Source organism: Elephas maximus, chromosome Y (assembly GCF_024166365.1).
Source record: "Elephas maximus indicus isolate mEleMax1 chromosome Y, mEleMax1 primary haplotype, whole genome shotgun sequence".
Taxonomy (NCBI): Eukaryota; Metazoa; Chordata; class Mammalia; order Proboscidea; family Elephantidae; genus Elephas; species Elephas maximus.
Genome location: NC_064847.1, coordinates 12,350,893 through 12,374,767, shown reverse-complemented (window position 1 = coordinate 12,374,767; position 23,875 = coordinate 12,350,893).

The following is a 23,875-nucleotide window of genomic DNA, read 5'->3' as shown; positions in this document are numbered from 1 at the left end:
AGAAAGTTAGAGACAGGACCTCTCTGCAGAGCAAAGGTCAGTCAGTAAAATAAAGTATAATAAAGTCAATGCAATATAATGACAGTGTTTCTTCACATGGTAAAGCAAGGCAGGCTTACTGCCTATTTAAATAAAAATCTGGGTCTTTATTCAGGTTTTTCCAGTCATGATGCAAACCCACTGTATGTGTGCCATTCACCTTGGCCCTTCTGCACTGCGTCCATGGGATTTAAAGGGCAACCGAAACACATGAACATACTGCCTGCTGTGCTGTGAAGCAATAAACTCTTTTGTCTCTAACCCAAGTATCTTATGTCTTTTGTTAGTGTCATGGATTGAATTTTGCCCCCTCAAATTTTGTGTCAACTTGGTTAGGCCATGATTCCCAGTATTGTGTGGTTGTCCTCCATTTTGTGATTGTAATTTTATGCTAAGAGGATTAGGGTGGGGTTGTAACACCACCCTTACTCAAGTCACCTCCCTGATCCAAAGGAAGAGGGAGTTTGCCTGGAGTGTGGCCTATACCACCCTTTATCTCTCAAGAGATAAAAGGAAAGAGAGGTAAGCAGAGGGCTGGGGACCTCATACCACCAAAAAGCAGCACCAGGAGCAGAGCTTGTTCTTTGGACACAGGGTCCCTGTGCCTGAGAAACTCCTCGACCAAGGGAAGATGGAGGACAAGGACATGCCTCCAGAGCCCACAGAGAAAGCCTTCCCTTGGAGTCATATCTCTGAATTTGGACTTGTAACCTACTAGACTGTGAGAAAATTAATTTCTCCTTGTTAAAGCCATCCACTTGTGGTATTTCTGTTATACCAACACTAGATGGCTAAGACAGCCAGTATCCATGAGACTGTAAAAGGCTAGCTTTTAAGCTTGCAAGTACAGAAAAATCTGGGGTATCTCAGTTTCGCAACCAGATTAGAAAAGAAAGCATTATCACTGCTCATGGGACTAACAATGACCTCTTACACGTGCTGTTGTTAAGTGCCATTGAGTTGGTTCTGACTCATAGCAACCCTGTGTACAACAGAATGAGAAACCGCCTGGGCTTGCACCATCCTAACAATCGTTGCTATGTTTTGGCCCATTGTTGCAGCCACTGTGTCAATCAATCTCAATGAGCATCTTCCTCTTTTTCACTGACCCTTTACTTTGCAAAACATGGTGTCCTTCTCCAGGGACTGACCTGTACTGATAACATGTCCAAATTATGTGAGACAGAGTCTCACCATCTTGGCTTCTAAGGAGAATTCTAACTGTACTTCATCCAAGGCAGATTTGTTCATTCTTCTGGCAGTCCATTGTATATTCAATATTCTTTGCCAACACCATAATTCAAAGGCATCAGTTCTTTAGTTTTGCTTATTCATTGTGCAGTTTTTCAGGCACCTGAGGTGACTGAAGTTACCGTGGCTTGGATCAGCTGCTCCTTAGCATCAAAGGGGGATCTTTGCTTTTTAACACTTTAAAGAGGGCTTTTGCAGCAGATTTCCCTGATGCAATATGTCATTTGATTTCTTAGTTTCTGTGTCCATGGGCATTGACTGTGGAGCCAAGAAAAATGAAATCCTTGACAACTTCAATCTTTTCTCTGCTTATTATGATGATGCTTTTTGGTCCAGTTGTGAAGGTTTTTGTTTTCTTTATGTTAAGGTGTAATCCATACCAAAGGCTGTGGTGTTTGATCTTAATCAGTAAGTACTTGAAGCCCTCTTTGCTTTCCACAAGCAATGTGGTGTCTTCTCCATATTGCAGGTTGTCAATAAATCTTCCTCCAATCCTAGTGCCATGCTCTTTTTCATGTAGTTCAATTTCTCGAATTATTTGTTCAGCATATAGATTGAATCAATGACAACAAGAAAAAAACCCAAACCCATTGCCGTTGAGTTGATTCTAACTCATAGAAATCCTATAGCACAGTAGAACTGCCCCATATGGTTTTCAAGGAGTGCGTGGTGGATTCAAACTACTGATCTTTCGATTAGCAGTCATAGCTCCTAACCACTGCGCCACTAGGATAGATTGAATAAGTATGCTAAAAGGATAAAATCCCGACACATGCCTTTCCTGATTTTAAATGACACAGTGTCCCCTTTTTCTGTTTGAACGGCTACCTGTTCGCCTATGTACATGTTCTCATGAGTACAACCAAGTACTCTGGAATTCCCATTCTTTGCAATGTTATTCATAATTTGCAGCCAAATGCCTTTGCACAGTCAATAAAACACAGGTGAACAACTTTCTAGTATTCTTTGCTTTCAGCCAAGAACCATCTTACATCAGCAATTATATCCCTTATTCTATGCTGTCTTCTGAATCTGGCTTGAATTTCTGGCAGTTCTCTGTGGATGTATTGCTGCAACCATTTTTGAATTATATTCAGCAAAATTTTACTTACATGTGAAATTAATGACATTTTTCAATAATTTCTGTATTCTGTTACATTATCTTTCTTTTGAGTGGGCACAAATATGGATCTCTTCTAGTCAGTTGGTCAGGTAGCTCTCTTCCAAATTTCTTGTCATAGACAAGTGAACACTTAACATGTGTAGTGACCTTATATGTGTAGCGACCTATTTTCTAAAGTGAGAAAAGTTAAACTGACATTTACTAGCATGTAACAGGAGTCAGGAGTTTTCCTAAGCACTTTATAAGTAGTAAGTAATTTAATCTTCACAGACCCTCTGAGGCAGAAATTATATGAATTATGTCATATGTTAGTTGCTGTTGAGCTGACTCCAACTTCTGATAACATCATGTATATCAGCGTAGAACCGTGCTCCTTAGGGTTCTCAGCTGCTGATTTTTCTGAAGTACATGTCCAGATCTTTTGTTACCATTCACCAATCTGACACAAAGGGTCCTTGTCTTTTCCCGAATAAGAACACACATGAAAGACTATTTTTATCTTCAGCAAGCTTTATTTTGCTTGAGTCAAGCAAAAGGAGTCAGTAGGAGACTAAGCTTTTCCAAAAGATTGACTCGAAAACAGAAACAAGGCTAAGGCTTATATGGGATTGGTGGAGACAATAGAATAATGAGTATTTAGTGGGTTTCTTTCACAGGACATGTACTTCTCAGAATGGTGGTGCATCTTATTTAGTTTGCATGCACATCTGGAGTCCAAGATGGAACCCGCTGATATTCAAGATGGAGTCCTCTCGCAGCCCTTGCCATCACTTATTTGTGATATAGCACAAGTGCACTGATCTTTGGCACTATATTGCCATCTTCAGAGGGCTAAGGAAGGTTAAACAGTGGTCACAGTTTCTTCTGTGCATGTGGAGCCTGTAAAGAGGAAAGGACTAGAAAAACACTAAGAAGGAGATAGTAATTCATGGGTTGTTGACAGGGTGTGGTTCCTATTTACCCAACTTCTAGATCTTTTAACTACTCTTTTGTTCCACCAGCACAGTTAACCCCATCTGCCTCACTTTTTTCCAGCAAGATAAATTGATGTGCAGAGAGACTAACTGACTTTTCAAAATTTACATAGCTAGAATTTGAATCCCAGTAATTTGACTTCACAATTAATTCTTAGCCCTGTCACCACAGTGAACATCCAGTCAGTGTAGGGTATTTGCAACAGAACAATCCTGGGGAAACTGAGGGTAAGTGTTGTTTTACAAAAACAGGAAGGTCCAAATTATAAGTATGCTGTGTTCCAATATTTATTTATCAACCATTTTCCTTTGTTGTATGGTTTTTAAAAAAAGTACTAAATTTAGCAACTGAAAAACTGATTTTAATCAGGAAATCTTATGTTAATCCTGATTCTTACTTAACAGCTGTGACCTTACACAGTTCATTTAGCCTCTTTGGACTTTAGAGTCTTCGTTTGTAAAACACCAAGTTGTAAAACACCTAGATGAGCTTGTAAGCTTTAAAAAATGACATTTTCCTGTATAAGATAACTTTTACCAAGAAATAATCTCTTTGATTCCAAAGGAAGCATCTTAAGGTTTCTCAAGAAAAAAATGAATCTGAAAATTTTGAAAAAATACACCTAATATCTTATAGATTGGTAAACGACTTTATTACTTGTGACTTGGGGAAATGATTTCAACTGAGATTGTTTTAACACCAATAAAATGAAAATAACTAATATTTGTTTTGAGGGAAATAGTGAAACTGCAGTAGGATATCTAACTGCTATCTTTCTCTCTCTATCTTTACCATCATTTATGTTTTGTAAGGGGATATGCATTATCCACACAGATAAGATAGAAGTTGTTTACAGTCTCACCCATTTATTTATCTATTATCCATCTGTGTATCTATCATCTCTCTTTCTGTCTATCTATCATCTATCTGGAAACCCTGGTGGTAGTGGTTAAGTGCTAGGGCTGTTAACCATAAGGGTTAGCAGTTTGAATCCACTAGACTCTCTTTGGAAACTCTATGGGGCAGGTGACTGAGTTGGAATCGACTCAGTGGCAATGGGTTTGTTGGTTGGTTGGTCGGTATCATCCTTCAGTCGGTAACCTATTTATCCATCCACAAACTTACTAATTTCATTCATTCACAAGCTAAAAAACATGTATTGTCTACTACTTGCCAGGTGCTATGTTAATGGTGAAGGTACGTTGTTAGAATGCAGAGTGATAGAGGCTCTAATAAAAATTAAGCACAAAGTACACAGAATATTACCCAGTTTAGTTGGATTTGCTTATTTGTTTTGTTTTGTTTCTTGAGAGGAGGGCCAGGGGAGGCTCATGAGACTGAGAAATGGACATAAAAACTTTCTAATAGTTGCTGGACAACATGGATTAGGCTGGTGAAAGCAGAGGTGCAGTGTGGGTTGGGATCAATGTTCCAGGCACAAGAAACTGCATTGGTCAAATCTGGGAGACAAGAGAAGATGAATTCTTTTTCTCAATAGAGCTGATGCATTTGGGTTTCTCAAATACCATATTTCTCCTGGTGATGTTAGCACTACGATTACAAGATGGTATAGACAGCATTATTTTGTAAATTTTCAACTTATGCTTAAAAAAAGCTCTTTCTTAAGCAGTCCTTTCCCTTGTAAATTGTAGAAATTGGAGAAAAAGCTCTGGTCCATTTCCTGCCTCTCTGAGAGTCACTTTTCATAAAACATATGTGAAATAACTTGTAAACCAGGGATGTTCTAAACACAAGCACAGTTTTCAACTTCTGCCACTTCTTGCCTGGGTGAGGAATAAAGCCACAGGCTGATGTGGACTTTAGGGTGATTGGTTTTAACCTCAATGTGCCTGGGTAAGGGAACCTCTGAGTGGTGCAAATGGTTAATATGCTTAGGTGGCTGCTAATTGAAAGGTTGGTATAAGCCCATCCAGAGGGTCTCAAAAGAAAGGCCCAGTGATCTGCTTTTTAAAAATCAGTGATTGTAAATCCTAGGGAGCACAGTTCTACTCTGACATATGTGAAGTACCATGTGTCCATCAAAACTGGCGGTAGTGTACCTGGGTAAAGAAGTTGGGTGGGAGTGGATGGGGGTGACCTGCCTCTTTCCCCCTCCTCTCTGCCTCCCATGTCCCTGCCCTGCCCCTAGCCCTACCCATTCTGAAGACCACAGACACTTCCAGCTTCTTGGGAGCTAAAGTAGAGGTTGTTGTTGTTAGGTGTTATACATAGTGAGCCTAACAACAACAACACTGCCAGGTCCCTTGCCATTCTCACAATCGTTGTTATTCTTGAGCCCATTGTTGCAGCCACTTTGTCAATTCGTCTCCTTGAGGGTCTCCTCTTCTTCACTGACCCTCTGCTCTACTAAGCAGGATGTCCTTCTGCAGGGATTGATCCCTCCTAACAACATGTCCAAAGTATGTGAGATGAAGTCTTGCCATTCTTGCTTCTAAGGAGCATTCTGGTTGTACTTCTTCCAAGGCAGGTTTGTTCTTTTGGCAGTCCATGGTATATTCAATATTCTTCACCAATACCGGAACTCAAAGGCCTCAATTCTTCTTTGGTCTTCCTTATTCATCATCCAGCTTTCTCAGGCATATGAGGCAATTTAAAACACCTTGCTTAGGCCAGGATCACCTTAGTCTTCAAAGAAATTTCTTTCCTTTTTAACACTTTAAAGAGGACTTTTGTGGCAGATATCCCCAATGCAATGCTATTTGATTTCTTGAGTTTTGCTTACATGGATGTTGATTGTGGATCCAACTAAACTGAAGTCCTTGACAACTTGAATCTTTTCTCTGTTAAAGAACAGGTACTGCCCCAGTATGGGACTGAAAGGCAAGCGCTGGTAAGAGGAAAAAATCCCTATGCATCAAGTCTCCCTGGGATTTTGAAAGGACCTTCTGACTCCCTATTCTGTACCTGTCAACCTGTTCTGAGTCACAGAAATCATTCTGATAAGAACACCTCCACCTGGGTCTGTTTCTGCTGGGCTGGGTGGAAAGAAATCAGGTGGCCTCCACTATTCTGACTTATAGGTCTACACTGGAGCTCTTTCCTCATTCAGCAAGGAACCTTCCTCAGATTTTCGCAGATGATTTTTACAGAAGCCTGAGGCAGAGCTGAGAGAATCTGTGAGCATTACTGCATCAGCAGGACCTCTCCTTTAGCTCCCAAGAGACTGGGAGTGCCATTGTGATTCTTGGAATGGGTGGGGCTGGGCTGGGCAGGGGAATAGGAGTCAGAGAGGAAAGGGGATGAACTGAAAGAGTCCGGTCATTGCCATCCACTTCCACCCAAAGTCTTTACCCAGGCACACTACCACTAGTTGTGATGGACTCATGGGAACCTCACGTATGTCAGAGTGGAATGGTGCTCCATAGGATTTACAATTGTAAATTTTTCAGAAGAAGCCCTGGTGGCACACTGGGTAAGAGCTTGGCTGCTAACCAAAAGTTGGTGGTTCTAATCCACAAGCCATTCCTTGGAAACTCTATGGGTCAGTTCTGCCCAGTCGTACAGGGTCACTGTAAGTCAGAATTAGCAATGGGTTTTTTTGTTTGTTTGTTTTGCTCTGTTTTTTGAGATGATGAGGGAAACAGCCATTACTATTTGATTTGCTCTCCAACTCCTAGTAATGCCTGGCAATTCATAGGCACTTGTATTATATGATGAAAGAAAGAAAACGAGATTGAGTAACAAAAATCTTCTTCAAAGCAAGGAGTTGTCCTACTCTCAGAAGCTCAAGAGCTCAGGCACTATCTTTTTTTCTGCTTCAAGATCCAATCCAGAACTCCATGTTATGTTCATCTTTCCTTTTATTTGTCTAATAATTTTTTTTTTATTGTGGGATAAATATGTATAAGGAAACATTTGCCAATTCAACTTTTTTTACACGTACAATTCAATGACATTATATTCATCATGTTGGGCAACCATCACCACTATGCTCTTCCAGATTATTCCACCACTATTAACAGAAACTAAGTACCCCCTAAGCACTGACTTTTTCTCCTCACTTCCACCCCTGCTAACCACTACTAAGCTTTGATCTCTATTGTCTTAGTCATCTAGTGCTGCTATAACAGAAATACAAGTGGGAGGCTTTAATAAAGAGAAATTTATTCTCTCACTACCTAGTAGGTTACAAGTCCAAATTCAGGATATCAGCTCCAGAGGAAGCTCTGGGGGAGATCCTTTTCCTAAACCTTCCCCTGGTCAAGGAGCTTCTCAGGCACAGGGACCCTAGGTGCAAATGATGGGCTCTGGTTCTGGTGCTGCTTTCTTGGTGGCATGAGGCCCCCAACTCTCTGCTTCCTCCCCTTTCCTTTTCTCTCTTGAGAGAGTAAAAGGTGGTACAGGTCATATGCCAGAGAAACTCATTTTATGTTGGATCAGGGATGTGAACTGCTAAAGGTGTTAAAATCCCACCCTAATTCTCTCTAACATAAAATTACAATCACAAAATACTGGGAATCATGGCCTAACCAAGTTATTTCCCACATTTTTTGGGAGACATAATTCAATCCATGACAACTATACATTTGCCTATTTCAAAGTCGGATCATATAATATTTGTCATTTTGTGTTTAACTTATTTTACTCAGTATAATGCTTTTAAGGCTCATCCATGTTGAAGCATGTATTAGAGCTTTATTTTTCTTTCTGGCTGAGTAATATACAACATTTTGTTTACATATTCATCTGTTGATGAACATTTATGTTGCTTCTACCGTTTATCTATTGTGAATAGTTCTGCAATGAGCACTAGTGTACATGTGTCTGTTTGGGTCACTGCCTTCAAGTATTTTCCTATATATCTAAGAGTGGTATTGCTGTGTCATATTGTAGCTATGTTTGACTCTCTGAGAAGCCACCAAACTTTTCCACAGTAGCTGCAGCATTTTATGTTTTCACAAGCAACAGAAAAGTGTTCTAGTTTCTCCACATCCTCATCAAAACCAGCTGTTCTTTTTAATTAATTTTTTGATCATGTCCATCCTAGCAAAGATGAAACAGCACCTCAATTTGGTTTTTATCTGCATCACCTCAATGACTAGTGAAGGAGCCTGGGTTGTACTGTGATTAAGCACTCAGCTGCTAACCAAAAGGTTGAAATTTCCTACCTACCAGTTGCTCCATGGGAGAAAGACATGACAGTCTGCTTTCATAAAGAGTATAGCCTTGGAAACCCTATGGGGAAGTCCTTTTGTCTATAGTGTCACTATGAGGCAGACTTGACAACAGTTTAATGAGTAACAACATAGAACAACTTTTAACATGAATACCTTTATTTTTAAGCAAAAACGAGTTCTCCCTTTGGTTACTGAATTTTCATTCTTAACTGATTTTGTCTGTGTTTGTTAAAAACCCCAATGTCAACTTTGAAAAACATTTATTCTTTGGATAGTAAGAACTTTTACATATTTAGCAATTTACCTGGAAAAAATAAATAAATAAAACCGCACAAATGTTCTCCTGTGAGTAGATTTTTTAAAAGTAATAAGTCGAAGCTAACAGATTGGAACAAATAGTTCCAACAATTTTGGTGGGAAATGAAACACCAAACCCACTGTCTTCAATTTTGACTCATAGCAACAGTATGGAGCAGAGGAGAACTGTCCCATAGGGTTTTCAAAGCTATAAGTCTCTACTGAAAGACTGCCACATCTTTCTCCCATGGAGTGGCTGGTGAGCTCAAATCACTCACACTTTGGTTAGAAGCTGAGCACTTTAACCACTGTGCCATCAGGGCTCTGCAGTATAATGGGTTGCTTTTTTTTTTGTGGCCTTTCTAACCATGACCTTGTAACGAACACGCAGGTGATTGGGCAGGACTGTGTGATATAATAATTGTGACCCACCAAGTTTTGCCATTCTGTTGGGCTTGAAATAAGCCACCCCAGAGGCAGGAAAAAGAAGAGCCCACTACCACCAAGGAAAGAGAGACCAGCGGGAGGTGCTAGCAGGAGTTGGTGCAGAGAGCTTCCGTGCCCACAGAGCAAGAAAATTGAATGCCTTTGGACAGAGACTGAAGGCCATGGAGAAGCCTATGCCTGACACTTGAATTTGGGACTTGCCAGCCTCCACAACTGTATGAGCTATTTCCTTTATATGGTTTACGAGTTCTGTGAGATGTTGCATTCAGTTAGGGAATCCAAAAATGTAGGAGAGAAAAGACTGAGGGGAGAGGGGGTAAAAGAGGATGGAATGGGAGAGCAGCTTGGAAAAAGTGGACATTTGGGACATCTTTAGGCCCTGCCTCATAGGAAGCAATTTTGTGCCGATCCTTATAAAAGAAATTATTCATTTAGTTGATGTCAGAATGGTGGGTTTCACTGCAATGGCCCAGTCTCACTGGAATATTGATTTTGGAAAAAGAGGGGAAAATGGGAGAATGAGAAAGCTTTACTTTCTGGATGGGATGAAAAAAAAAAACCATGGATTGAAGCAGATGTTACATTGTAATCAGTTACCCAAGGCAAAAGCTATTCATGGAATTTAGGAGTGGTGGATCTAACTCCAGAGGAATTGACTAACTGTGTGTATATGGAAATACAGACTGATAAGGAAAGGACCAGACATGAAATTCCTTTTTTTTTTTTTTAAAATCCGTAATAGCTGCAATGGCAGGAGAAAAGAAATACAGGATGATTTTAACACTGAACGAAGCCCAGTCAGGTTCGGTCTGAGCTATGACCACTAGTCTCAGGGCAGACCTGGAAAGGAAAAATACAGTCAGAACAGCGGGAAGTTCATCTTTGACTGGTGATAAGCAAGAAGGGAAATGGGCAAAACCAAGAAACTATAAAAACTAGAGGAAATAGTGTAAAGGAGTCACTTCAATTTCTAGATTGGTATGGAACAGCCACAAATGATGGTACTAGATTCATGTACATAGCAGGTTAACTTCAGTGGGGGCAGCTAGCCTGGTGGACTGGAGAAAAATTTGCAGAGAGATCTGTATATCCTGAGAAGGGAACCTACCCTTCTCCCCTCTAAATACCCAATGGAACACTCCAGAGAAGCTGCTGATACAACCCATGCTGTAATGGCTTTATGGCAATTCTGATATTATGATATTTATCCAATGAGTATGCCCCTTGAACAGATCATGGTAAATATGGTAATCAAGGTAGCCCCTTCTACAAGGTCACCCCATGTGAACTTGCTACTACAAAACAAAGCAACAATCCGAGAGGACTTGTTGGATCTATTGTCACATCTTCCCCATATGGGTCTTACAGATGTAAGAAATATAAGGGTGATTCATAGGAGAATGGGAAGAGGCAATGAGGAAAAAACTTACCCAGCAGGGCAGAGATTTTTAGACAGTTACTAAGAAATGAGATGAATGTAGCACACATTGATGCAGCTAAGAAAAAAGCTCTAAGGCAGAACTACAGGAGGTTAGGTGGACCAGTGGAAATTCCTGCTTGTCCCCCAGTATTAAAGGGCCTAAACTAGTCCATCCTACTCTCTGCAGTTAGGAGGTATTTAATGATGGGAATTTCCACCTGGGATCATTTGAAATAGAGCCTCAGTTAATCAAAATAAGGATTGATGAGTGGAAAAGAATCTACTTGTACCACTCAGGCAGATGCCCAAGGGAATATGCCTATGAATGGGAAGACAGTTAAAGTGTGGAGAAGAGAAGGTACAACTGTAATGTTTTAAAAAGTCTTATGTGTTTAGGATTTTGTGTTTATCTGAATGTACTATAAATATTGAACATTTCTCCTACCTAGTGTTGCAAAGCAGACTTAAACATATGGTAGAAATGAATGCTGGGTATTATAGATTGCAGAGAGTGTGTAACTCTGCCTTCACCCAATACTTGATTGGATATGCTAAAAGGGTAGTTAGGATTTGCCCCAAGGAAACACAGATAGCTGGTTGGCATGCAGTGGCCCAGTGTATAGAATGAGGGCTTAGGTTGAAAACTTGAAACCCAGATTTCGAATTTGAAAAGGCACTCAGGAACCACTCAGAACTTCTAAGAGAACTGGAGATTTACATTAGAAGCAAGGATCTGCAGGAAAAAAAGTGGCTGTTTTGCTTTTTGAATTTCAAGCAAGTCCTTTACTGTTAGATACACCCAGGCAGGAAAAATCTATCCATCAGAAGGAGCCCGCTTCCAGAAGTGGAAGTTATAGGGAGCCAGCAAGTAGACAGCTTGGTCTGCTCACTTGTGGTGACCACATGGGTCCATGTGTTGAGTAGAAGTAGGGGAAATGCAGCAATGAAGGGACGGGCTGAGTCTGGACATGTTATATTGGCACTTGTTAACCCAGACCACAGGGCTAGAGAAGAGAGTGAGAGGAAGGGCTGGCTGGTCAGAATAAAAAGAATTGTTGAACTTCTGAAGTTTATGGGTGGAACCTGTTGGCCTAGCCCAAGGGGTCTAGGCATGACAGTGTGAAGAGGCTGTCTGAAGTGCCGGGAGGAGTATGTGAACTCTTGAGCCTAAGGCTGCTACCCACTGTGACCAAGCTTAGATGGCTGTGGATGAACTGACCAGAATCTAACCAAATGAATAGGAAGATGTTTGATACCAAGAGCTGGTGTAGACTTCTACAATTTGATGGCTTGCTCTGGGCTGAACTTCACTTATGGATGCAGATGCCTGAAGTTCTAAATGGAACAGAAGATTCTTCAAGACCAAGCAACATGCTCGTCTCCTTGGAGCACTGGTTTAATAAGGACAGGCAATTTAAACATTGGCCGTCTAAAATAGGGGGAGATGAAGGCATGAAGTGGCTGGCTTACATTGTTTCGTAGATGTGCTTATACTCAAAATAAAGGGGAAAAGGGAGGACCTCCACTAGACTCCTCTTTTCCTGATGAGTCTAGAGAATAGGGGGTAGAAGAAGATGTTGATAGGATTATATATTTCAGTTATGAGCGCTGATTGTTAATACAGTTAATTGTGACTGTAAAAACTGTAATTGTAGAAGCTGTAACTGTGAAAGAGCGAACTAAGGGGGGATACTGCTGCGCTGCAGTACAGTGGCCTAACTTAAAGACCCTTAAAGGTTTTGCTATGCTGATGACTCATGAGGCTCAGTGCAAGAGAATAATTTTCTCTCAGATAAATTTTATCAGAGGTCAGAAGGAATGATGATGAGATGACTTTTGGAGAACCTGACCAGATCAGACGGAAACCCACAGCAGCTCTGAATGCGTGGTACCTGCCTAAATTCACATTTTGGACTCTTTGCTGTATTGGAGGACTGACTAATTGTTCGTGACCAATTTGGACTGGTAAAATGATTGGGAGGGGGAACTTAACCTCCAAGTATAAAAGAAACATGGCTAGAGAAGCCAGGGGGTGGCCTGTGGTGTAATGGATTGCTTTTTATGTGACCTTTCTAGTCATGGTCTTATAACTCCCTCCTATACAGGCGATGGGGTATTCGTGGCCCACAAAGGGGATTGATCAGTTTTGCCATCTTGCTGGGCTTGAAATAAGCCATCGCAGAGGCAGAAAACAGAAGAGGCAACTACCATCAAAGAGGGAGACACCAGCAGGAGAGACCAACAGGAGATGGTGCAGAGGGCCTCCTGGCCCACAGACTGAGAAAGTTGAGTGCGGTTGGGCAGAGTCTGAGGGCCAGAGAGAAGTCTACAACTGACCCACGAATTTGGGACTTGCCAGCCTCCCTAAATGTTTAAGCCATTTTCTTTATAAGGTCCATGAACTCTGTGAGGCTTTGCAGTGAATTAGGGAACCAAAAGAAGGCAGAGAGAACTACTGAGGGGGGAGGAAGTAATTGATGTTAGAGATAAAGGAGTGGTATAACAGCTTGGAAAAGCTGGACATTTGGGGCTTATTTAACCTGTGCCTCATAGGAAACAGCTTCATGCTGATCCTTATATTCTTTTCGGCCTCTTCTTGTGGGAAAAGCATGCATTTAGTCATTTATTTTTCCACTTTAAAAATTAAGTCACTAATTTGGGCTAGTGGATGGCTCATTAAGTAGCCCTGTATGTATTGTATAAAATGGAAGTGATATTATATCACTTCACTATTTAAAACTTCTATAGCTTCACATTTTCTGAATAGTAGAAGGAAAAGTCTTAACCAAACCCAAACTAATGACTTTTAAAGTCCTGTAGGATCTAGTCTTGTTATCTCCTGAGCTATACTCCTCCAACTCTCCCCTCCTTTTCTCACTCAGCTTCAGCATTTTCACCTCCTTGCTGTTTGTCCTACATTTCCGGCATGATGCCAGCTAACTCTGCATGGGTTATTTTCTCTGCCTGAAAGATGCTGCTCCCTGGTACTCATATGGCTTCTTCATTCACCTCCTTTAAGTTTTTACTCAAGTGTCACCTCTCAAGGAGGTCTATTCTGATCAACCTATGTACAATTACACCACCCCAAAGCCTCATTCCCTTTGTCTTGCTCTAATTTATTTACTACCTTTTAATAAATTATGTATATTTACTCATTATTTTATGCTTATTAGCTCTTTCTCCATCCTCAGAAGATAGACAGTAGATTTTTGTCTTCTTGGTCGCCTATGTATTCTAAAAGCCTAGAAAAATGTTTGGCATGAAACAGGTGCTGCAAAAATGCTTTTGAAACAGTGTCATTTATTTCTACCTCCCTCCATACTTAAAGCAGGTGGCTTGGTTCTCATTTATCTAAAAAAAGTAGGTCAGAACTGACTGAAGTGGTCAATACCACTCAGAAGTATTAACCCTGGGGGCTCAATACATCTGCAGGATACCCACCTTTCAGTGTGTAACTTTTAACTTTCATTCTGATTTTGTTTCCTAGAGCTGCCACAAAATGCGTATCTTTAAATAACAGAAATTTGTTTTCTTATAGCTCTGGAGGCTACAAGTCCAAATCAGGGTCTTGACAGTGTCACTTCCTTCTGTCGGTCTCTCTTCTTGTGTTTGGTGACTACCAGCAACCCTTAGTATTCTTTTGCTGCATATAAATGCATCTGCTCTAATTGTCACATGATATCTTCTTCTATGGGTTTTTCTCAGTGTGCCTATACTCCCTTTTATAAGATACCACTCAGAAGGGATTTGGACCAACCCTAACTGGTATGCCTTCACTAACAACAAAAGGAAAACCCTATTTCCAAACAGTACCATGTTCACAAGTATGGAGCTAAGACTTCAATGTTTATTTTGAAGGGTTGCAATTCAGTTCATAACACTATGGAAAATATATATAACATCATTAATTTAAATCCAGCTTAACTAATATCAAAGTTATCACCCTTCTCTTGAAGCAACTCTTATTCTAACTAGACCATTAACCATGCCACTGCTATGCTCTCATTCTGAGAATGTATCCATTTTGCTAGGAATTTCTTCCCTTTTCCTTACTCTATATACTTTACATGTAATAAACAAGTTCTGAGAATTCTTTCTCTCCTGTATTTCTAACACCTAATGTCCCCCATGTGTCTGTCAGTTTGTTGTACTGTGGGGGCTTGTGTGTTGCTGTGATGCTGGAAGCAATCCAACTGGTATTCAGATACCAGCAGGGTCACCCTTGGAGGACAGGTTTCAGCTGAGCTTCCAGACTAAGCCAGACTAGGAAGAAAGACCTGGCAATTTACTTCTGCATTAGCCAGTGAAAACCTTATGAATAGCAGTGGAACATTGTCTGATACAGTGCTGGAAGATGAACCGCTAGTTTGGAAGGCACTCAAAAGATGACTGGGGAAGAGCTGCCTCCTCAAAGCAGAGTCGATCTTAATGATGTGGATGGAGTAAAGCTTTTGGGACCTTCATTTGCTGATGTAGCATGACTCGAAATGAGAAGAAACAGCTGCAAACATCCATTAAAAATTGGAACCTGGAATGTACAAAGTATGAATCTAGGAAAATTGGAAATCGTCAAAAATGAAATAGAACGCATAAACATCGATATCCTAGGCATTCCCATTGACCCATTGCCATTAGTAAGCTGAAATGGACTGGTATGGCCATTTTGAATTGGACAATCATATAGTCTACTATGTTGGCAATGACAACTTGAGGAGGAAAGGTGTTGCATTCATCATCAAAAAGAACGTTTCAAGATCTATCCTGAAGTACAATGCTGTCAGTGATAGGATAATATCCATACGCCTACAAGGAAGACCGGTTAATACGACTACTATTCAAATTTATGCACCAACCATTAGGGCCAAAGATGAAGAATTAGAAGATTTTTATCAGCTGTTGCAGTCTGAAATTGATCAAATATGCAATCAAGATGCATTGATAATTACTGGCAATTGGAATGCAAAAGTCAGAAACAAAGAAGAAGCATCAGTAGTTGGAAAATATGGCCTTGGTGATATAAACAATGGTGGAGATCGAATGATAAAATTTTGCAAGACCAACGACTTCTTCATTGCAAATACCTTCTTTCACCAACATAAATGGCCACTATACACATGGACCTTGCCAGATGGAACACACAGAAATCAAATTGACTACATCTATGGAAAGAGATGTTGAAAAAGCTCAATATCATCAGTCAGAACAAGGCCAGGGCTGGACTGACTGTGGAACAGACCATCAATTGCTCATATGCAAGTTCAAGCTGAAACTGAAGAAAATCAGAGCAAATTCACGAGAGCCCATGTACGACCTTGAGTGTATCCCACCTGAATTTAGAGACAATCTCAAGAATAGATTTGACGCATTGAACACTAACGAACGAAGACAGATGAGTTGTGGAATGACATCAAGGACATCATCCATGAAGAAAGCAAGAGGTCACTGAAAAGACAGGAAAGAAAGAGAAGACCAAGATGGGTGCCAGAGGAGACTCTGAAACTTGCTTTTGTGCATCGAGCAGCTAAAGCAAAAGGAAGAATTGATGAAGTAAAAGAACTGAACAGAAGATTTCAAAGGGTGTCTCGAGAAGACAAAGTAAAGTATCATAATGACATGTGCAAAGAGCTGGAGTTGGAAAACCAAAAGGGAAAAACATGCTTGGCATTTCTCGAGGTGAGAAAACTGAAGAAAAAATCCAAGCCTCGAGTTGCAATAGTGAAGGATTCCATGGGGAAAATATTAAATGATGCAAGAAATATCAAAAGAAGATGGAAGGAATATGCAGAGTCATTATACCAAAAAGAATTGGTGGATATTCAACCATTTCAAGAGGTGGCATAGGATCAGGAACTGATGGTACTGAAGCAAGAAGTCCAAACTGCTCTGAAGGCATTGGCAGAAAACAAGGGTCCAGGAATTGATGGAATATCAATTGAGATGTTTCAACAAACAGATGCAGCGCTGGAGGTGCTCACTCGTCTATGCCAAGAAATATGGAAGACAGCTTCCTGGCCAACTGATTCAAAGAGATCCATATTTATGCCTATTCCCAAGAAAGGTGATCCAACTGAACGTGGAAATTATAGAGCAATATCATTAATATCACACACAAGCAAAATTCTGCTGAAGATCATTCAAAGACGGCCACAGCAGTATATCGACAGGCAACTGCCAGAAATTCAGGCTGGTTTCAGAAGAGGACGTGGAACCAGGGATATCATTGCTGATGTCAGATGGATCCTGGCTGAAAGCGGAGACTACCAGAAGGATGTTTACCTGCGTTTTATTGATTATGCAAAGGCATTTGACTGTGTGGATCATAACAAACTATGGATAACACTGCGAAGAATGGGAATTCCAGAACACTTAATTGTGCTTGTGAGGAAGCTTTACATAGGTCAAGAGGCAGTTGTTCAGCCAGAACAAGGAGATACTGATTGGTTTAAAGTCAGGAAAGGTGTGTGTCAGGGTTGTATTCTTTCACCATACCTATTTCATCTGTGTTCTGAACAAATAATCCGAGAAGCTGGACTATATGAAGAAGAATGGGGCATCGGGATTAGAGGAAGACTCATTAACAACCTGCGTTATGCAGATGACACAACCTTGCTTGATGAAAGTGAAGAGGACTTGAAGCACTTCCTAATGAAGATCAAAGACCGTAGCCTTCAGTAGGGATTATACCTCAACATAAAGAAAACAAAAATCCTCACAACTGGGCCAATAAGCAACATCATGATAAATGGAGAAAAGAATAACGTTGTTAAGGATTTCATTTTACTTGTATCCACAATCAACAGCCATGGAAGCAGCAGTCAAGAAATCAAAAGACGCATTGCAGTGGGCAAATGTGCTGCAAAGGACCTCTTCAAAGTGTTGAAGAGCAAAGATGTCACCCTGAAGACTAAGGTGCACCTGACCGAAGCCATGGTATTTTCAATCACAATCATATGCATGTGAAGCCTGGAGAATGAATAAGGAAGACCGAAGAAGAGTTGACACCTTTGAATTGTGGTGTTGGCAAAGAATATTGAATATACCACGGACTGCTGAAAGAACGAACAAATCTGTCTTAGAAGAAGTACAACCAGAATGCTCCTTAGAAGCAAGGATGGCAAGACTGCGTCTTACATACTTTGGACACGTTGTCAGGAGGGATCAGTCCCTGGAGAAGGACATCATGCTTGGCAGAGTACCGGGTCAGAGGAAAAGAGGAAGGCCTTCAACGAGGTGGACTGACACAGTGGCTGCAACAATGATCTCAAGCATAACAACGATTGTAAGGATGGTGCAGGACCAGGCAGTGTTTTGTTCTGTTGTGCATAGGGTCGCTATGAGTTGGAACCGACTCGATGTCTCCTAACAAAACAACAATGTCTCTGGGGTCTGTCCTCTTTTTGTCAAACCCAGAACCTATAATGAATGTGTGGTTTCATTATAGGAACACTAGTCTTTACTATAGTTCTTGGTACATAATGAGTGTTAAGTAGTTATTAGTGCCCCCATGATCTGAATTACTTGATTACAATTACTTCTAGGTGACTTTATTCCTCTCCACACTCACTGTGTTTATTCTCCTGGCCTTTCAAGTCCTACCATCTTGATAAAGGCTGTAGTGACCACACAAGCAACATCAATTTCTTTTTTTCCAAATTCTTACTCTACTTTTAGAGTCTGAATATAACTCAATCAATATTTAATTTTTCTTGGATTGCTTCCTATTTTTTCCTCAAGGCAAATAACAAAATCATAATAGATCGTGTCTCCTAGTTGAATGTACAACAGCTGCCTAATAAACATTTCTGATTGACTGAAGACAGTTGTCTTACACGAAAAAAAGTCATTAGCACCGAACACAAAATGCAGTTGTTCATCTTTGTTTCTTTTTTGTTACCAGAAGAAATAGCTGCCAGTTGTAGATCACAATGTCTGTGAGTCAACAGCATGTAACTCTTAGTATTAGGTGTGATTTTTATTTTTTAAGAGAAATAACATTACTATTTTATGATTGGAAGCATAAGTGATCAGAATTATAGAATAGGCACTAGATACGTAGCCAAAAGAAAATCTTGCACATGTAGAATATAAAACATACATAAGAATGTTCAGAGTGGCATGGTTCACAAAAATAATGTCCTAGAAACAACTTAAATGCCTACCAGTGGGAGAGAGGATATAAAATCTGTGGTAAAGTCATATACTAGAATATTATACTACAGTCAAAAGAATGGTTTGTAACAACATGTACCACATGCATGACTTACAACATAATATTGCCTGAAAATTTTGCAACTGTTTAATACTCTGTATAGAGTTGAAACCAAGGAAATCAAACATTTAAACTAGAAATAGTGGTATAAAGTAGTTATCAGAAGAAGAAACAGGCGAATAAGGAAGCATACCACTAAGGATGCATATATGCTTATACAGACTGTTATACACACGAGATTCCATACAATGTTGAACGATTTTTTTTTTTTTTTTGTGATGTAGATGTTCTTTCAATTTATTTAAGAGAACATTGAATTGCTGTTATTCTTGTTGCCATTTAAGTCAGGTCTAACTCATGAGGAACTGTGTGTTGTATGTAAGTATCACTGAGTTTGTTCTGACTCATAGCAACATATGTACAGCAGAAACACTGGCTAGGTCCTATACCATTATCGCAATTGTTATGCTTCAGCCCATTCTTGCGGCCACCATGTCAAGCCATCTTATTAACGGTCTTCCTCTTTTTCTATGGTCCTTTACTTTACCAAGCTTGATATGGCTGCTAACCAAAAGGTTTACAGTTCAAATTCACCAGCCACTCCTTAGAAACCCTATGGGCAGTTCTATCCTGTCCTTTTCTAGGGTTGCTATGAGTAGGAATTAACTCGAAGGCAATGGGTTTGGTTTTCTGGTTTTTTGGTGTTCTTCTCTAGAGACTGGTCCCACCTGGTAACCAGCCCAAAGAATGTGGTTTCTTAACTTCGGTTCTTTGTATATCTCATTATAATATTTTACTTTGTCTTCTCAAGCCTCCCTTCGAAACCTTCTGTTCAGCTCTTTTACTTCATCATTTCTTTCTTTTGTTTTAGCTGCTCTAAGTTCAAGAGATCCGTCTTCTGACATCCATTTTGGTCTTTCTTTCCTCTCTTTTTAATGACCTTTGGCTTTCTTCACACATGATGCCCTTGATGTCGTTTCTTAACTTGTCTAGTCTTTGGTCATTAGTGTTCAATGTATAAAATCTATTCTTAAGGTGGTCTCTAAATTCAGGTAGGATATAGTCAAGAATTTATTTTGGCTTTTATGTGGACTTGTTCTTATTTTCTTCAGCTTCAACTTGAACTTGCATATAAGCAACTGATGGTCTGTATTGCATTAGACACCTGTGACCCCTGGCCTTGTTCTGACTGATACTGAGTTTTACATTCTCTCTTTCCAAAAGATGTAGTCAATTTGATGCCTGTATATTCCATCCAGAGACGTCCGTGGGTATAGTCACCACCTATGTTGTTGAAAATAAGTGTTTGCAATGAAGAGGTCATTTGTTTTGCAAAATTCCGTCATGTGGTTTCTTGCATTGTTTCCATCACCAAGGCATATTTTCCAACTATCAATCCTTCTTCATTTCCAACTTTCTCATTCCAAACATCAGTAATTATTAATGCATCTTGATGGCATGTTTGATCAATTTCAGACTGCTGAAGTTGGTAAAAATCTGAAATTTTGTCATATTTGGCATTAGTGGTTGAAGTGTAAATTTGAATAATAGTATAACTGGTATTTCCTGTAGGCATATGGATATTATCATATCAGTGACAGTGTTGCATTTCAGGATAGATCTTGAAATGTTCTTTTTGATGATGAATGCAACACCATTTCTCTTCGAGTTGTCATTCCTGGCATAGTAGACAATATGATTGTCCAATTCAAAATGGCCAATACCAGTTCATTTCAGTCCACTAATCCTTAGGATATTTTCTTTATGCATTCCATTTAAGTTTGATGACTTCTATTTTCCATAGATTCAAAGTTTGTACATTCCAAGTTCTGATTATTAATGGTTGTTTACAACTATTTCTTCTCATATTAAGTCATGCCACATCAGCAAATGAAAGCTCTACTCCATCCGCATCATGAAGGTTGACTCTACTTTGAGAAGGCAGCTTTTCTCCTGTTGAATTTGGAGTGCCTTCCAATCTGAGGGCTCATTTTCTGGCACTATATCAGACAATGTTCCACTACTATTTATAACAGTTTCACTGGTTAGTGTTTTTCAGAAGTAGACTGTAAGATCCTTCTTCCTTGTTTGTCTTATTTTGGAAGCTCCACTGAAAACTGCCTACCAATTGTGACCCCGCTAGTATTTGAAATACCTATGGTAAATCTTCTGCTATGACATCAACACGCAAACTACCACAGTAAGACAAACTCACAGTGCATATTGGGATGATCTATATACAATACAACTGAAATTTGCCAGGCCTTGTGCCATCTTCATGATTGTTGTTATACTTGTGTCCATTGTTTTGGCTATTAAATTAATCCATCTAATAAAAGGTTTCCCTTATTTTCACTGATCCTCTACTTTATAAAACATGATGTTCTTTTCTAGTGATGGTCATTACTGATGATGTGACCAAAGTAAGCAAGACATATTTTTGCCACCCTTGCTTCTAAAGAGCATTCTGACTATAATTCTTTTAAGATTGATTTATTTGTTCTTTCGGCAGTCCACAGTATGATCAATACTTTTTACCAACACCACTATTCAAAACGCATCAATTCTTTTTTTTTTTTTTTTTTTGTCTTCCTGCTCACTGTCCATCTTTGCATGCACATGACAGTTTGAAAATAACAGCTTGAGTTAGGACTACCTTAGCTATCAAAGTTATATCTTTACTTTTTAGAACCTTAAAGAGATTTCTACAGGAGATTTGCTCAATGCAATAAATGATTTGATTTCTAGACTGCTGCTTCCATGGACATTCTAAGCAGAATAAAATCTTTAACAACTTCAATTTGTTTGCCATTTAACACGATGTTGTTTATTGGATCATTGTAAAGATTTTTGTTTTCTTTCTATTCTACTGTAATACATATAAAGGCTGTAGTCTTTGACTTTCATCATTAAGTGCTTCAAGTCGTTCTTATCTTTGGCAAGCAAGGTTGTGTTATCTGCACATCACAGGTTAATAAGTCTTCCCCCAATCCTGATGCCATGTTCATCTTTATTAGAGTCTAAAGTCTTATTTGTTTTGCATACAAGTTGAATAAATAAGATGAACAATAACATTCAACTGCACATCTTTTCCAGTTTTAAACTATGTAGTATCCCCTATTCTTTTTGAATGACTGCCTCTTGATCCATGACAGGCAGTTATGTAACACCCATCAACGTAATTAAGTGAAGAAAGAGATTCAGATCTCCTTCAAAGACTAAATCCCTAAGAAGATAAGGCAGAAATTGTTCTTGTTGGGATACATCAGTGTTACTAGGATATGGCCAGATGGTGGCAAGGATTGTTTAAACATTAGATATTACTGTAACACTTGGTTTGGGAACTATTCCCATAGGTATTCCAGGGACCAGGTACTAACTCATAACTTCAGTCTACTTGGGTATGAGCAGGTGGCCTTTATGCCGAAGTTATGAATGGCATGGAGTGGGGTTACAGTTTGGTCGATGAGAAGAAGGAGAAGACTGAAGGGTTGGGGGGGGTGAGAATTTCAGCTGCTACAGTTACTTTACCTCAAAGTAATAGAAGTGTGATTTGCAGCTCTACTAATACCCCAATACTATGCGCCTTTGAGCCTGAGTGGTACAATTGACACTCTTGGCTGCTAACCAAAAGGTTGGAGGTTCAAGTCTACCTAGAAACACTCTAGAAGCAAGACCTGGGGTCTATTTCTGAAACATCAGCCATCGAAACCACTGTGTGATGCACATGGGATGACCATGAGTTGGGGTCTGTTTAACGGCAGCTGGTTTTTTTTTTTTTTTTTTTGCACAAATGACTAAAAGTTTCCAATTTCATGATATAGTATACAATTTAATATACTTTTGAATCATTCTCTTTCCTGCTGTGATGACCAACCAAACCAAACCTGTTGCTGTCAAGCCAGTTCCAACTCATAGCTACCCTATAGAACAGAGCAGAACTACCTATAGAGTTTTCAAGAAGTGGCTGGTAGATTTGAACTGCCAACCTTTTACTTAGCTGCTGTAGTTCTTAACCACTGTGCCACCAGGGCCCCTATTGGTTGACTAGAAATGGTCAAATGTTAAAATGACAAAACTATGACCACTCTTTCTGGGCATTCATCACCAGCATTGCTGATGAATTCAGAATAGTGATTTGTATTTTATCAATCCCTTAGGACCAGACCACCATACCTAACCACTCGGCAGTCTGCCTGGATGCTTAACGGTGACTTCATACCCAATCTGTCCCAAGATGAAACTATTTAATTCTATCTGTGTCTAATCTTGGCTTAGCTTGGCAGTGTTTCCAGTTACCCAAATCAGAAATGAGGCAAAAACATCCCTTATGATAACAGTATCTTTCCATCAAATGTCCAGTATATTTCTTTATCTCTCGCTTTCTTCCTGGCCTTCCTTGCTGCCTTGGTGCAGGTATTCATTTGTCCTCTTGAAGTTCTTCCCCTGCCTTTTAACTGATCTTTTTCCTCTCCTTTCCTATTTACACAATTGATAAACATGACCCTGTCAACAGTCTGCTTAGGAATGTAACCTGTCTTGAGCCTAAAATACAGCCATGTGATAATGTTAATGGCCTTCCTGTCTTAGTCATTACTTTCACTGCATTGTATAGCAGACTTATTTCAGGGTAACCTATAATTTCTCACCTTTACCAATAAAAAAAGGAGCAAAAGGCTTTAAAGAATGTACAAATGGCTAATAAACATAAGAAAAGCTGCCAAACCTTATTAGCAATATGAGAAAATATATATTAAAATTACAATAAAATAGCATTTCACATACACCAGATTGGAAAATATGTATATATAATAAATATTACATATAAATAATTCTAACAATACCATGTTTTGACAAAATGTAGAGTCATTGCCACCATTTCAGAAAACAACTAGGCATAATTCACCAAAAAGTGCATATTCTAGAGGAATTTTTATGCATCTCTAGACATATATAATGCTGTTCATTGTCATACT